This window comes from Urocitellus parryii, chromosome 14, assembly GCF_045843805.1.
Source record: "Urocitellus parryii isolate mUroPar1 chromosome 14, mUroPar1.hap1, whole genome shotgun sequence".
In the NCBI taxonomy this organism is placed as follows: domain Eukaryota; kingdom Metazoa; phylum Chordata; class Mammalia; order Rodentia; family Sciuridae; genus Urocitellus; species Urocitellus parryii.
In genome coordinates this window covers 29,341,590-29,355,582 of record NC_135544.1, presented here as the reverse complement: position 1 = coordinate 29,355,582, position 13,993 = coordinate 29,341,590, and the positions used below count along the sequence as shown (strand labels likewise).

Sequence of the window (13,993 nt, the reverse complement as noted above, 5' to 3'; positions counted from 1 at the left end):
ATTGTACACCAAGAACTTATTTTTAGTGATCACTTTCCAACTCCCTTCTAATATATCAATTAGAACATAAAACTCTGATGTATGAATATATTACTACTTGTCTGTTCTATAGTTGCTGGACATATAGGTTGTTGCCAGTTCTTACATGGTACAGATAATGCTGACATAAACACTTTTGTGTGTGTTCTTTGGTGTACCTAGGTACACATTTCTGATGGGATATTTATATAAGTAGACTTGCTAGATTTGGGGTACATGTGTGTTGAGCTTTATTAGATAATGCCAAGGAGATTTTAACTTATATATCAATTTGTTCCCATAAGCCCCTTATGATCCACACTGTTACCAACATTTGAATTTGTTGATTTTTTAAAATTAACCATTTTCTATGTTAGGGGGTGTAGTTAGGGGTCTCTGGAGAAGCAGAACCAATAGGAGACCTATGTATTAGAAGAGATTTATTATGAGGAGTTGGCTTTTACGATTAGGGAGACTTAAGAATCTCTCCATCTGCCATTTGTAAGTTGGACCACCAGGAAAGTTGATGGCTGTCATTTAGTTCCAGTTGAAAGGCCTGAGAACCATGAGCACTGAGAGCAGAAGATTATGTCCTGCTGAAGCAATCAGGCAGGAAGAGGGAGTTCCTCTTTCCGCTGCGTTTTGTTCTGTTTGGGCCCTCAATGGATTAGATGATGCTCCTTTACAGAAATGTGTCTATTTTATTTACATTTTTCAAATACATTGACACAACATATTGATCTTCCCCCTTTTCCATCTTACTATTGATTATTTGTGACTTCTCTCTTTATTTCTTGATGATAAGTTTTCTCAGAGTTTCATTCATTTTACTTTATTTTTTAAAGAATAAACGTGACCCTGGTGCAGTGGCACTAACCTATAAATCCCAGCAACTGGGGAGGCTGAGGCAGGAAGATTGCAAGTTCAAGGCCAGTCTCAGCAACTTAGTGGAGACCTTGTCTCAAAACAAAAAAGGGCTGAGGATGTAGCTCAGTGGTAGAGTGTCCCTGAGTTCGATCCCTAGTACCAAAACAAAAGAAAACAAAATAAAAAGTATAAATATGGCTTTGGGGTTCTCTTTATTGTATGTTTGTTTCTATTTTATTCATTTCTGCTTATATCTTCATTATTTCATTCTTTCTATTTTGGGGGAATTTAATTTGCTTTGAGCTAGAGGCTCAGGTCCCTGTTTTTCAGCCCTCTTATCTAACACATGCATCTATGACTATTAATTCCTGGTAAGCATGACTTGGTTTTATCCCACTTATCCTACTATATCATATGTAGTATTTTCTGTAACCCTCAGCTAGGATGTTTTCTCAATTTCCAAGTTTTTCTTTGAACCGTGGGATATTTAAAAGTTTCTGGTTATTTTCAAAATACACGAAGACTTAAAATTATTTTTATTATTGATTATAGTTAATTGTACTATAATCAGAGACACATTATATATGATATCAGACTTTTCCAATTTGTTGACAAGTGCATGATGGATAGCATGTCATTTTTGATAAATGATCATGGGCATTTGAAAATAATGTGTCTTCAGCAATTGCTGGATGTAGCATTCTAGTAATACCAATTAGCTAAGCTTGTTAATTATGTTGTAAAAATTCTCTATCTTCCAATTTTTCCTCTCTTATTCTACCAGCTAAAAAAAAAATGGGGTAAGATCATCCCCTACTACCATTGTTTGTTTATCTATATCTCCTTTTAGTTTGGCCAGATTTTGCTCTATTTGTTTTTAGAGTGTATGACTAAGAATTTTACAATTTAGAATTGTTACATCTTCTTGGTGGATTGAACTTTTTATCAACATGAAATGTCTTTAACTTAAAAATCTTCTAGATTTAGTGTCTGTATTGTCTGATACTAATATGGCTGTAGCAGCTCTTCTTTGGTGTTTGTATGGGGTATCTTTCAAAGATGCTATTACTTTGTGTGTAGTTAGATTTAATGTTTATCTTTCATGAGCAGCCTGTATTAATTTTTATTTTAATCCCGTGTGTTGATAGTTGTTTTTAATGTAAATTCTATTAAAGTTTAAAACAGCATAAAAGAATGAATAAATCATAATTTTAATGAATTCAGCACTCAGATCAGGAAACAGAATGTTACCCTCAGACACAGGGATCCCTTGACCCCTTATAGTCCTGTTCTCCCCAAGGGTAAAGACTAGTCTAGCACTGGGCATTAGTATTGACTCCTTTGAACTTTATGTAAATGTAATCACTCAGATTAATTGGGATACTTAATAAAAATATTAGTAAAAATTTACATTTAATATATTAACTGATACCTTTACATTTAAATCAACCATTTAGTTATGTCTTATACCTGTCACATATTTAATAACTTTTCTCTAGATTCCTATTGAATTAAACACTATTATTACTCTTGTATCATTTTTTTCCTCCAAGAACTTGCTATTTATACATTTTGATTGATTTCTTTTTTGCAAAGTGCCCTAGAGACTGATAAAAAATTGAAACATTGGTCTATTAAAATCTAACATAAATTTCCGCTTCCATGACTTTCCAGACGATGTAAGGATGATAGAACAATTTAACTTTTGAATAAATTTTATATTTCTCTCATCTTCTGTACTTCTGTTGCCTTGTATTTTAATTCAATAAATCTTTATCATCATTATTCTTAGTGCATGTTTACCCACATATTTACCTTTTCTGTTCTTCCTCATTCCTTCCTCCATTTCTTTGCTTCCACCTGTGACCATTTTCCTTTTGCCTGAAGAATTTTGTTTTTCCATTATTTCAGACATGCAGGCAATAAATCCTCAGTTTTCTATCCCTAGAAAAAGACTTTATTATACCTTCACTTTTGAAGGATGTTTTCATTGGATATAAATTTTAACTTGATAATTGTTTTCTTTTATTGCTTTGAGGATATTATTCCATTGTCCTCCTGGGTTCCAGTATTTCTGCTGGAAATTTGGTTGTCTTTTCTTATCATTTGAACAATTTCCTCTGGTTGCTTTTAAGATTTTCTCATTGTCTTTGGTTTTCAGCAGTTCTGAAATTCATGATATTCTTTCCCTAGTTCCCTAGCACTGCTTCAATTTATGGTTTGATATTACTGGTTAATTTTGGAAAATTCTTATTCTTTATCTCTGAAATGTTACTTCTGTCCCATTCTCTGCTCCTGTGATCTTTTCAGTCTCATACATCTCTTACATTCTTTTTTGCCTTTTGATCTTTTTTCCTTTTCACATTTAAGCTAGATAGCTGTCTTCAGTCTTAGAATTTCTTTTTGTTTTTTAGAAAGAGACTCTAATTTACTAGTTCAAGTCTCCATTTCACCCTTGAGTTCTTTTTTCATACTTTTTCTAAAGTACATGTCTGATATCTGGTCATTTGAGTCTATTGTCTGCTTAATTTCTCTCTTGATGCTTTTGGTAAGGATTCATTTTCTATATTCTGGCTATTTTTTATTGAGTGCTGCATATTGTATATGAAAAAGTGTGGATATTATTTCATACCCCACATATCCCTATCTTCTCCTAGAAAACATATGCTTTTGCTTATGGTGGGCACTTAGGATAGGGGTAGGCAACCTCTAGCCAGAATGGATTTAATCAGAGATTAAGATGATTCAAAACTCAGCCTTGTCTTTATGAAGACTTCCCCACTTATCTACTTCTTGCTCATTCTTGCTCTTAGATGTTGTCCTTTATTGTCCCAGCTGAAAGTGCGGGACATTCAGTGGGTCTCTTCTCCTTGGTGGGCCTGAACTCAAATTTTTGTCCTTTCCTTATCCTAAGACTGCTGAAAGCATGGTTCAGTTTCTTAGCTCTCAACTGCTGCTTTCGATGTCAGGATTTTGCTGTAGGAGAGACATGGTACTAATTCCAAATATAGCTCCTTCTGTAGATCTTCATATATCTGTCATCTATCATATATACACATGCATACACATAGTCCAGAAGCTTTTCTGGTTCGTAGGGAGACAAATTGTTCTAAAGCAACTTAACCTGTCACTGTACCAAGTAGAATCCCAAATTTTAACAAGTAATTTTAAAATATAAAAAATATGTGTTTTGTAAGAAGTTGCCTGTTAATGAAAGAAACAGAGACACTTTTAAAAATTAATCCATTGGGCTGGGCTATAGCTCAGTTGGGAGAGTGCTTGCCTCACATGCACAAGGCCCAGAGTTCAATCCCCAGCACCACATACACACACAAAAAATTAATTCATATATCCATGGATAAATGACTGACTCCAGAATGAAACAAGTTTAGAATCAATTCTATTTCTGTTTGTTAAATGTAAGTGTTAAGAAAGGTGTTCACATAAATAAGTAAATGTAAGAGAAGTATTTGTACCAATGTCATTCAGTTCTTTGAAAGTCAAAATTCACACAGTCATCTATCATAAATTTTAAAATAATATTTCAGATGACAACTAAATTAAATTGTTATTAAATAACTTAAGAACAAACATTAGAAAGTACCTGATATTTGAAAAGTTTTGATATTTTTTCACTAGATTGATTCATTTTTGAAAAATTTACACCAATATTTTGGTGCTAGAGGCTTTTATGTTCTTTTATATCAATGATGGCAGAAATCTCTTTATGAGATTCTTGCGGGGTAAAAGATATTCTTTCTTATGTAAGATAGGAAAAGGACATATTTTCAGTTAGGATAATTTTAGCAATAAATATGATATAAATATGAAAGTTGAAGGTCTTAAAACTATACCCTTTCAATTATTTTTGCTCCTAGAAATCCTTGAGAATTCACTTTGAAGAACTCTGAAGCGGAACAGGAGGCAGTAGTATCTCTGTTCTACAGAAACTGTAAGGTCCAAAAAGCAACAGAGTACAAGGTGTTGTTGGGAATTGGATGTGAGAAATGATATATGACTGACTTTTTGGGGTCATCTCACAACTCAAGTTCTATAAGCAGAGCAGAGAGAAAAAGAACCTTCACAGCAGAACCAATTGGACACTGTAGCTTACTATCTATTTGGAGTGCCAGACAGTGGGGTGAGAAATCGTATCTGAACACATCAGATATTGTCTGAATGCAAATCCTGCAGACACCATTAACTTGGAGGGAAGTTATGGATCTCCCTGCACCCCTGGGAAGGAACTGGATCAGAACCTAATAAAACAAAGACTGGGGTTAAGTGCATCCTTCGCTCTGAGTGTCCAGAATGATCTCTCCTGGGTGAAATCTCAAATGGAAAAGCATTTCACCTTATTGCTAATATTAAAACCCAGCATGAATAAATGGTAAAGGAAAGTCATCAAGAAATGACAGGAGCAGTGTAATGGGATACGGAGCAAATTGAATTGGTGGTTTTAGAACCAAGTTAATTCTTCCTAATAAGTCTGAGTGGGTGCTCTGTTTGGTTTTCTTTAGTTTTTCTGGTAGAAATCAGCCAACTGCAAGGATTGTGTGGGCCCACGAGGCAGCTCTTTTATTAGGAGCCTGTGGGCCCCTTTCCTGGACCTACCACAGTCTCAACCTGTGAATGTGAGCGAGGACCGCCCAACCTCTAGACTGCTGCCCCCAGCCATTTTTGTGGCTTCACAGACAGTGTGGGTTTTGGTCCACTGAGGCCATTACAGGTCCCCCCAGCATGACTGAGGAAAGCACAGGTTTCTGAATCTCTGTCTCAGGGTTGTGAGGACGCGATCAGCCAAAGCAATGGCCAGGGAGTCAGATTTTGGCTTCAGGATACCTTTGAGGACATGTTCTTTCTACACTTCATTTTGTTTCCTCATCATTCCCAGGAAAATTCCAAGAGAATTGCCTTAAGTAGGGTTCCTTTCTCGGGACCTACTCTAGTCTTCGTCTAGAGTCTAGTTTTCTGCTGGGTATTCTGACCTAATGCTGTCTCTTATATATAAATATATCCTGAGCAGTAAATAGAGAGTTGGAGGGAATCAAAAGACAACCAACAAGAGCCGCCATTATGCCCATGTCCTTTGTGCAAAAAAATAAATTTTAAAGGCATTTCTTTTTCAAAACAATTAACTTCTATCCATCAGAAAAAAAATTAAATATACTTATTTTTTCACTGCACTGCCATGGATCCCAAAATTGCCAAAACAAATAGACAAATCTATAATGTCTATGATGTGCACGATGCCCCCATACTTGTGGCATCCTTGTGCAATTAACAATTTCACAGCCATACCCAGCAGCCTATATCAAACCACATTCTTTTGCATTTGAGATTAAAAAAAAGCCACAGATAAGAGAAGTGAATGTCCCAAGGTCTCCCTGTCTGCTAGCCATCAGATCTTCCAGCTCTGGTACTTTCCCATGGTTTACACTCTTTTCCTGAATGTGCCTCGCTTCCTGGCGACATTCTCCAAGGACCACCAAGTTGAGCCCATAAAAATCACGTTTCTCTGAACTTTCCTCGAGCACAGGTCTCGCCTTCCAAGTGTAACTCTTGCTTGCCAACTTTGACACATCTTGGAACAATAACTCCTGTGAGCTGCATTTTATGTGATGTGAGACAGGTGTGCAACTGTTGAATACATGTCTCAAGAGAGCTTATTAAAACAGCTAAGCCAATTAACTCTCATAGAAACACGTAACCTTTTCCAGGAAAATACATCTGAGGAGCAGGAGCTTGTGGGAACAAGTCCTTGGGGAAAAGCACGGCCTTTGATCTCAGAGACCCTTTCCCCAGGGTTGGCCTGGCCCCCTGGGGGGAAGGAGACCTATGGCAGTAGCTCTCTTCTGGAGGAGGGAGGTGGGTTAGTTGGAGCACGGGATCCCCCTGGAGACTGGCCTTGTGTACAGAGGTGAGAGCAAGCTGCAGAAGATAAATTAGATGACAGGCAGCTCATCCATTAGAGCGGATTCTGAAAACTCAACCCAACATGACCCATTGGGCATAAAGTGACTAATAGGAAACCAAGGTGAGAGGGGAAGTATGTGTCCCCCAGGCTGAGTCTCTGCTTAATGAGGCCAAAGGTAGGTTTTAATCTTGGTATTTTCTAGTTAATTTGAAATCAGGAAAAATGTCTGGCCCAGGGTCAGGGACTAGACTCCTCCCATGGGACCAGATGAGGAATGAATGACTACTACTGGAATGGTGGCTCCTGGGGTAGGGAGGGAGTGCTGTGCCTGTGGCTCTGGAAGTCACCTCTCTGCAATCCTTGGGTAAATAACCTGGAAGTCAGCTCTGCTGGACTAGCCATCAGTGGGCATGCTGTTGGGGACAAGAATTTTCACCTCTGCATTGGTCATATACACAGTTCACTTTGACCACTGGTTTCTGCACCCAAACCCTGAGACATCATCCGGTTGTGTTCTCCTCCCTTCTCCATGGACTTGGTACCTTGACTCCCTCTGTCCATCTCTTCCCTGGGAATCCCATTTCCTGTCCTGACTGGCTGTCATGGCCTATCCCAGAATTCTCTTGTCTGGGGTATGGCAAATTGCATCTGTGTCCCATGTATCTGGAATACAGGCCACCACCCCCCCCAAAAAAAAAATGGTCATGGAATAAACAAATCAATGAAAAGCATAGCCAGTTGATTTCCAAATTTCTTTTTTAGAGGAAACCCTTTTGGCAAACCCTTCTGGTCACCCTCTGTCTCTGCAACACAAACGCCCCTGAGACATGACTGAGAAGCTAGGGGAGTTGAATGCAAGTGGAAAACCTCCTGTAGAAGTTCTCCTGTGAAGAGAACTCTTCTTCTTTGTAGACCCCCAGAAAACCAGCTATTTGTCCAAGAATATATGGAGTAATATGCAGTTGAGTTGAAATAAATCAGGAGCAAAGCAATTTGCTGAAAATAGTTTGATTCACACACCAATTTGATCAAAACTGCTTAGTTTCTTTCCATACAGTCAATCCTGGGTATCCTCAAGGGATTGGCTCCAGGGACCCCCTGAGGACACCAAGGCACATGTTTGAGTCCCTCATGTAAAATGGCATAGTATACATGCCATACACCTCTACACACCCTCCCGCATACTTTACATTACATTTAGATTACTTGTAATATCTAATACAATGTAAATGTACATGTTCCCAGAGGTTGACTGGTGATGTCTAGAAAACTTTAGAATGTTTAGAAATTTGAACTTGTCTTTGACTCTTAATGCATAACTTTTTCTTGGACTGTAAATATTCCTAGGAATATGTTCATGTGTTCACTCAATACACTACTAAAATCTATAATAATGTAATTGATATGACACGTGAATTATTATAATATAGACAGACATACATGTATATGTAGTATAATACATAATATATAGATTTATTATACATAAAATTTATTTATTATATAAATATATACATATATATAACCTATAATGTATAGAATCTAATATGATCTATTCTAATGTCTATTATAGCCACATCATGTACCTTGTTGGGTAAATGTCTATTTCTCCTTCCTGAGGAAATGTGCCTTGTTTATAACTGAATATTAAAAACTCCTAAGAAGATTCACTGATTAGAATAAAAAGAGATACTTTTTCACAATTTTTCATGTTTGATTGAAAATTGTCTTTGTACAAAAAAATCATGCACATTTTATTATTTTTACATTGCTTGCTTCAAAACCAGTAATAGATGATACACAATCATCCCTGTCACAATTGAAGTCAAGACTCCACGGCAACAGATTGAAATTAAAGGACATCCTGGGGTTATGATTATGGGTGTTTCTTTCATCTCATTTGGAAAATGGTGGAGAAATTTAACACCTACAATGTTCAGAGTTTGCCAGTAAAGTCTCAGTTGGTAAATCCAATCCTCTCTTTGCAGTCCTCATCATGGTCAGTGACGTTAAACACTGATGAGGACCACTCTCCTCTTGAAATCATATTCTTTTGGTCTCTGTAACAATGAGTGTCAACAGATTTCACCTGGTGAAATGACACTCTCCTCCCCTCTCAGATGAGAGGGATACTGCCTTATGGAGTGACATCAGACGTCACTTTCTTTCACGATACTTTTCAAAACTCTCCTGTTTTTCTCTCCTGCTTGTCAGGAGAAGCAGCCAGAGTACATTTGGAGATGGAATGTGATTCTGTCATTTCTTCTCCTCTCTGAGCCCCAGACCCACTGACACAACACCTCAAGGTCAACTCAGAGGCAAGGTTCTTTTGCTTCCAAACTGAACCTCTTTCAGTTTTCCCAATTTCAGCACAGAACTATCATCCACATAGTTCTGTAAACCAGAAATCAAGTGTCCTACCTTTCACTGCCCAATCCCTTAATCCCCAAACCAATCCATCACCAGGTCCTGGCAAATTAATTCCTAAATATGTCTCCAATCTAGTCTCATATCTGCTAGGACCTTAACACAGGCCAGGCCTAGAAGATCAGCAATTGGAGGCCCATTTCTGCCCCCTTACCTCCGTCTCACCACCCTCTCAGATGTTAACTCACATCATTTTCCAGGGAAACTTATAACAACCTCTCAGATCAAACCAGACCCCTTATTATATGATGTCATAATATAATATGCTTTTGACTATTATCCTTTCCATAATTGTACTTTTACATTTATTTGGGTAAGTGTTAGATTATTATCTGTCTCCATCTCTGTATGGTAAGTTCTCAGGAGGAGGGGTGCAGCGTGAGGGGAGCCTGTATCTGGTTTAGCTCAAGATTATCTTCTGAGAGCTCATGGCCATGGTTTTGAGTCACACCCTTGAAAGATTTTTTTTTTTACACAAATGGAGCACCACTTTTCATTTTTCTGGTTGGGCTTGATGTAGAGTCATACCATTCATGCAATCATATCCATACATAGAGTAATAATATCCATCTCATTCCACTATCTTCCTCCCCCACTGCCTCCTCTCCCTTCCCTCCTCTCTGCCCAATCTAAAGTTCCTCCAAGATGTTTTGAGAATAGATTGGTCATGATTTATAAAGAACAGAAATTCATTCCTGGATTTCTCTCCAAGACTTTCTAGTCAACATAATGGACACTGCTGAGGGACTGTGAGCTCTTTTGACCAAGATACTCTTTTGCAAGAGGAGACTGGATGTGTTGGAGAAATCACTTCTGCAGTCAGCAGTCTAGGGAGGCAGCACCACCTCAATTTCTCTGCAGCAGAATTTGTTGATGCCTAGCAATCCTGCAGAAGGCTTTTGAAGATCCTTTTTGTTTTTTTTTTTAAGATAATCTCACACTTGAAATGTGAATTCATAATCTTTTTCTTGCTGACACAGACAGATAGCATCAGTGATGCAGAACTTGGCAAAGTTACTACCAAAGCAAATGATGCAGTGGGATTTCAACCCCAGGAATCTTACAGAATTTTGACCCAAGCCTGTCCTTGCCAGACAACATTAATTATAGCAGCTTAGGTTTGAAAGTTTGATGGGTTTTTTAAACACATTTTACATCATATAAAAACAAAATTAATCAAATATCATAGGTATATGTGTGCTACTGTGTAAAAAATTACTCGTCAATCCTAATCATGATAGTGTCTTGCATTACATGAGCACAAAATATCAAATGTAGTATACTTTGGTGTATTTTATGGAATGGAGAACTGTAGGTTTTCTTTTTGAGGTGCTGGAGATCTAACATGTGTTAAGCAAGTGCTCTACCATTGAGCTACATCCCCAGCCCTGAGAGTTCCCTATAGAAGTTTTTAATTCACAAGTATTGGAACCAACCAAATATATAGTAAGTTTCCTTCTAGTTCTTACATAAGTCTCAAAGTCTAATGTCAAACTGGTGATACTATTGAGAAATATAATGGCTATTAAGATCTCTTTTTTGTCAAATATCTGCCTTACAAAAAATCCAGTACAGAGGTTTGGTGTCATGTGCACAGAGGCAAAGACCTATAGCTTTGTATGATGGCTTTTGGGCTAAGTTTCCCTGTGCTTGAGAATATGGACCTAAGGTCAGCCTGATAGAAGCATAGCAAGGATCCACTATTGCTGGAAAGAGGAAAAAGCTGTAGATGATCCATAATTCTTGACCAATAGCTAAGATGTGCCTCTTATTTGTCTAGATAAAGTCTCCTTGATTATAACAACCTGATCTTGATAGGAGATGAGTTGGATACCCACCTATTGACTTTCCACCCAGCCCACCTCTGGAAAATGATGGATGGAAGACAGATGGCAATGTGTGTTTCTCTCCATAGAGGGTGTCTTACTGGTCTCAACGCCTGTACAACACAGGGCATATGAGTGGTTGTGTCCAAGTCTTCCTAACTACTTGTCTGTAGGGAGTTAACACTCCAAAATGCATGATGAAAGATATAAAATTGGAAGATCAAAGAATTTAACCACAGACTCTTAAAAGGTGGCTGTTTTTAATCCCCACCCTCTTTTTGTGCTTTGTGAGAGGTGAGACAATAAACTTTAAAACTGCCAGCACTGATGGTCCAAGGTGCTCAAAATCTTTCCAGAGCAATTAATTAATTCACCAATTCCCTGATATCTCCTCCTTCCTCAAGGGCATCTTCTCTCGCTTTAAGTTGCTCTCCAGTTAAGAACTGAATATCTGAAGCTCTTCCTTTTGTCTCTCAAAAAAAAAATTTTTTTTTCCTTCGACATCAAACTGGAAGCGTTGTACTGAAGAATAAAGTTAGTGAACAACACATACTTAGATCTTATCCTTTGGGTCCAAGTTATGCAGTTTAAGGCCTGGGATCATTTCCCAAGGTACATTTTTCCCTGTGTAGCTCAATGGTACCATGGGGTGGGGCTTTGAAGGGTCTGTTGACAATATTAAATGTCTCAAGATTTGAGGTGGGGCAGGCTGAACTCTTCACAACTGATTAATTTTTCAGTCTGCTGCTTTATCTACCTGACAGGACGACTTGAACTACTGCCATTTCTAAATTGCACTTCTAAATATTGACTTAATGGCGAGACTCAGTGTCATAACACAGCTCGCTGGAGCAGCGAAGATTTCCCAGGCCTCATCTAGAGGTCTGTACAATGTCCTGTGGGGAATAGAGAAGGAAGAGGAGGATCGAAGAAAAAAATAACACCAAGTCCTGTTGAGAAAAGATGCAACTGCTCTTGACTTAATCTTACAGAGACAAATGGGAACACTCACCAGGCAGGCTATTGGATGAGGCTGGAGGGGACCAGGGCTGAGAGAGAAAGGACAGCAGTGACCATGGATCCCTCAGCCAATCGCCAATAAGTATGGAAGATTCCAGGGCAATGCTGGCTGGACTGTACAACACTCTCAGAGAGCCTTTACTTCGGTATCCAGTTTGAAGGCCTAGACCATATCCAAGGAACAAAAGGCTCTTTATTCAATTTTTATCAAGACTTCAGCATGGTTAGATCTTTAGCTCATCTTCATTTAGGTCACTGAGGAAATTCTGGGAAGCTATCTTTTTAGCTTCTTTCCTCTTGATTATTTAACACTATAACTGATCTGAAGGCATTTTTTGTCACATCCCATTAGCTGTTGAACTGTAAATCAGAAGAAGTGGTTGGCTCCTTGCCCTTAAGGAGCCATTTTGGAGAAGCAATGAGATTTTTTTACATGCAAATTAGCTTTGAGATTTATTAGCTACTCATTGATATATACATTCAGATTCTCCAAGATGATGGAAAGCATAATGCTCCGCAAGACAGCAGAGAGAAGTCTGGGCTATGGCAACTGCCCTGCCCCTCTTCAGGATTTCCCATCGTCTTGCCGTAGTATTGTCACCTGCGACTATGCAAAAGTCTACCAACAGCAGATCATGTGTGCACGACGCATGTGGGGTATTGGTGGAGGGGGGTTATTGGAAAGGGGATCTTTAGAACATGAAGAACTTAAGTTTCAAGGTAAAGTGAAACTAACCAGATATGGAAGGTGGCCCTTATGGTTTTGTAGAGATATTCATCTCCATGTTCTTAGATTGGTTTTAAGGTGGTCCCTAAGGTCATATGTCCAACCTGTTCTCTCTCCCATGCCTATGCAAGTGGCCTCTTGTATTTGTGAATAATTATGCTTCTGAGAATGATCTCACAGGCGCAGCAAAATCTTTTGGTTCTAGACCTCATCACAATGGGCTTGACCATGAACTTAACCTCTGGTTAAGAGTCATATAAGAATGGCCCATGCATTTATTGGCTTCCTTCATATCCAATTCCTTGAAAAATTGAGTCTCCATTTGAGATAAGAGAGTCCTCCTAAATCTTTCCCTTGCTCAAAAGCTTCTCATGTCCGCCCAGGTGACTGCTATGGGTAGAATCCCAGGTGTCCCCCAGAAACTATCTTCACTGGCAAAGCAAGCCTGTGTTTGTCCTTCTGCCCAGTTTTAGCCTTCCACAGCCGGCTCCAGCTTCATGAGCCCACCTATGGATGCCTGTCATTGTTCTGTGGCAGCTTCAAGATTCCTACCACACCCTGGTGGTGGGGCTGCTCTCTGTGGTCTCCATCTGTCTATGTTCTGTGCTCCTCCCGGAGCTGGCACACCCTTGAGTGTCCTGAGCAGTTCTCGGGCGTCCACCTCCAGACAGCATCCTCCGAACACCTGCTGAAGGCCCACACCCTTAGTGTGGGCCATCTGTGATTCAGCCTGTGCTTACTCATTCTTTGTACCACTCTCTCCTATCCCTGCCAGCTAGCCTTCCCCATAATCAGTCACACTCCACCCTCTCCCATAAAACACCGCACTCCTACAATTCTTTCAGCTGATGCGTCCTCTGACCCAAGCGAGTAAGATGCCATCAGCTATTCTTCCCCTCTCCTATCAGGCTGCTTTTTATTTATGCCTTAATTTCTTCTAGGTCTCCCTTGATAACTTTGCCCATAATGGAAGTATTACAGCATTAAGAATTAGGTAAAAGTGTCCACAGCCATGTGCATGGAAAAGTCCAGTGACCTACCAAAAGAGTGAATCCCACCACTGGGAAGATGACCATGAGTTGATTATTTTGTTAGTGCCAAATCCTCTCATCCTTAATAAAAGGTGAAGGATGAGAGAATCCCAAGAACTTCTCACATTAGTTTTCACGACCACTTATCTCATTGCAGTAAAAT

General features: G+C 38.9%; 1 protein-coding gene across 1 annotated transcript in view; it reads right to left on the bottom strand.

Moving 5' to 3' along the window:
* Positions 1-13,993, bottom strand: part of Enpp6 (ectonucleotide pyrophosphatase/phosphodiesterase 6) — a 103,108-nt gene that overhangs the window by 44,303 nt on the left and 44,812 nt on the right. The gene's annotated exons all lie outside the window — the stretch shown is intronic.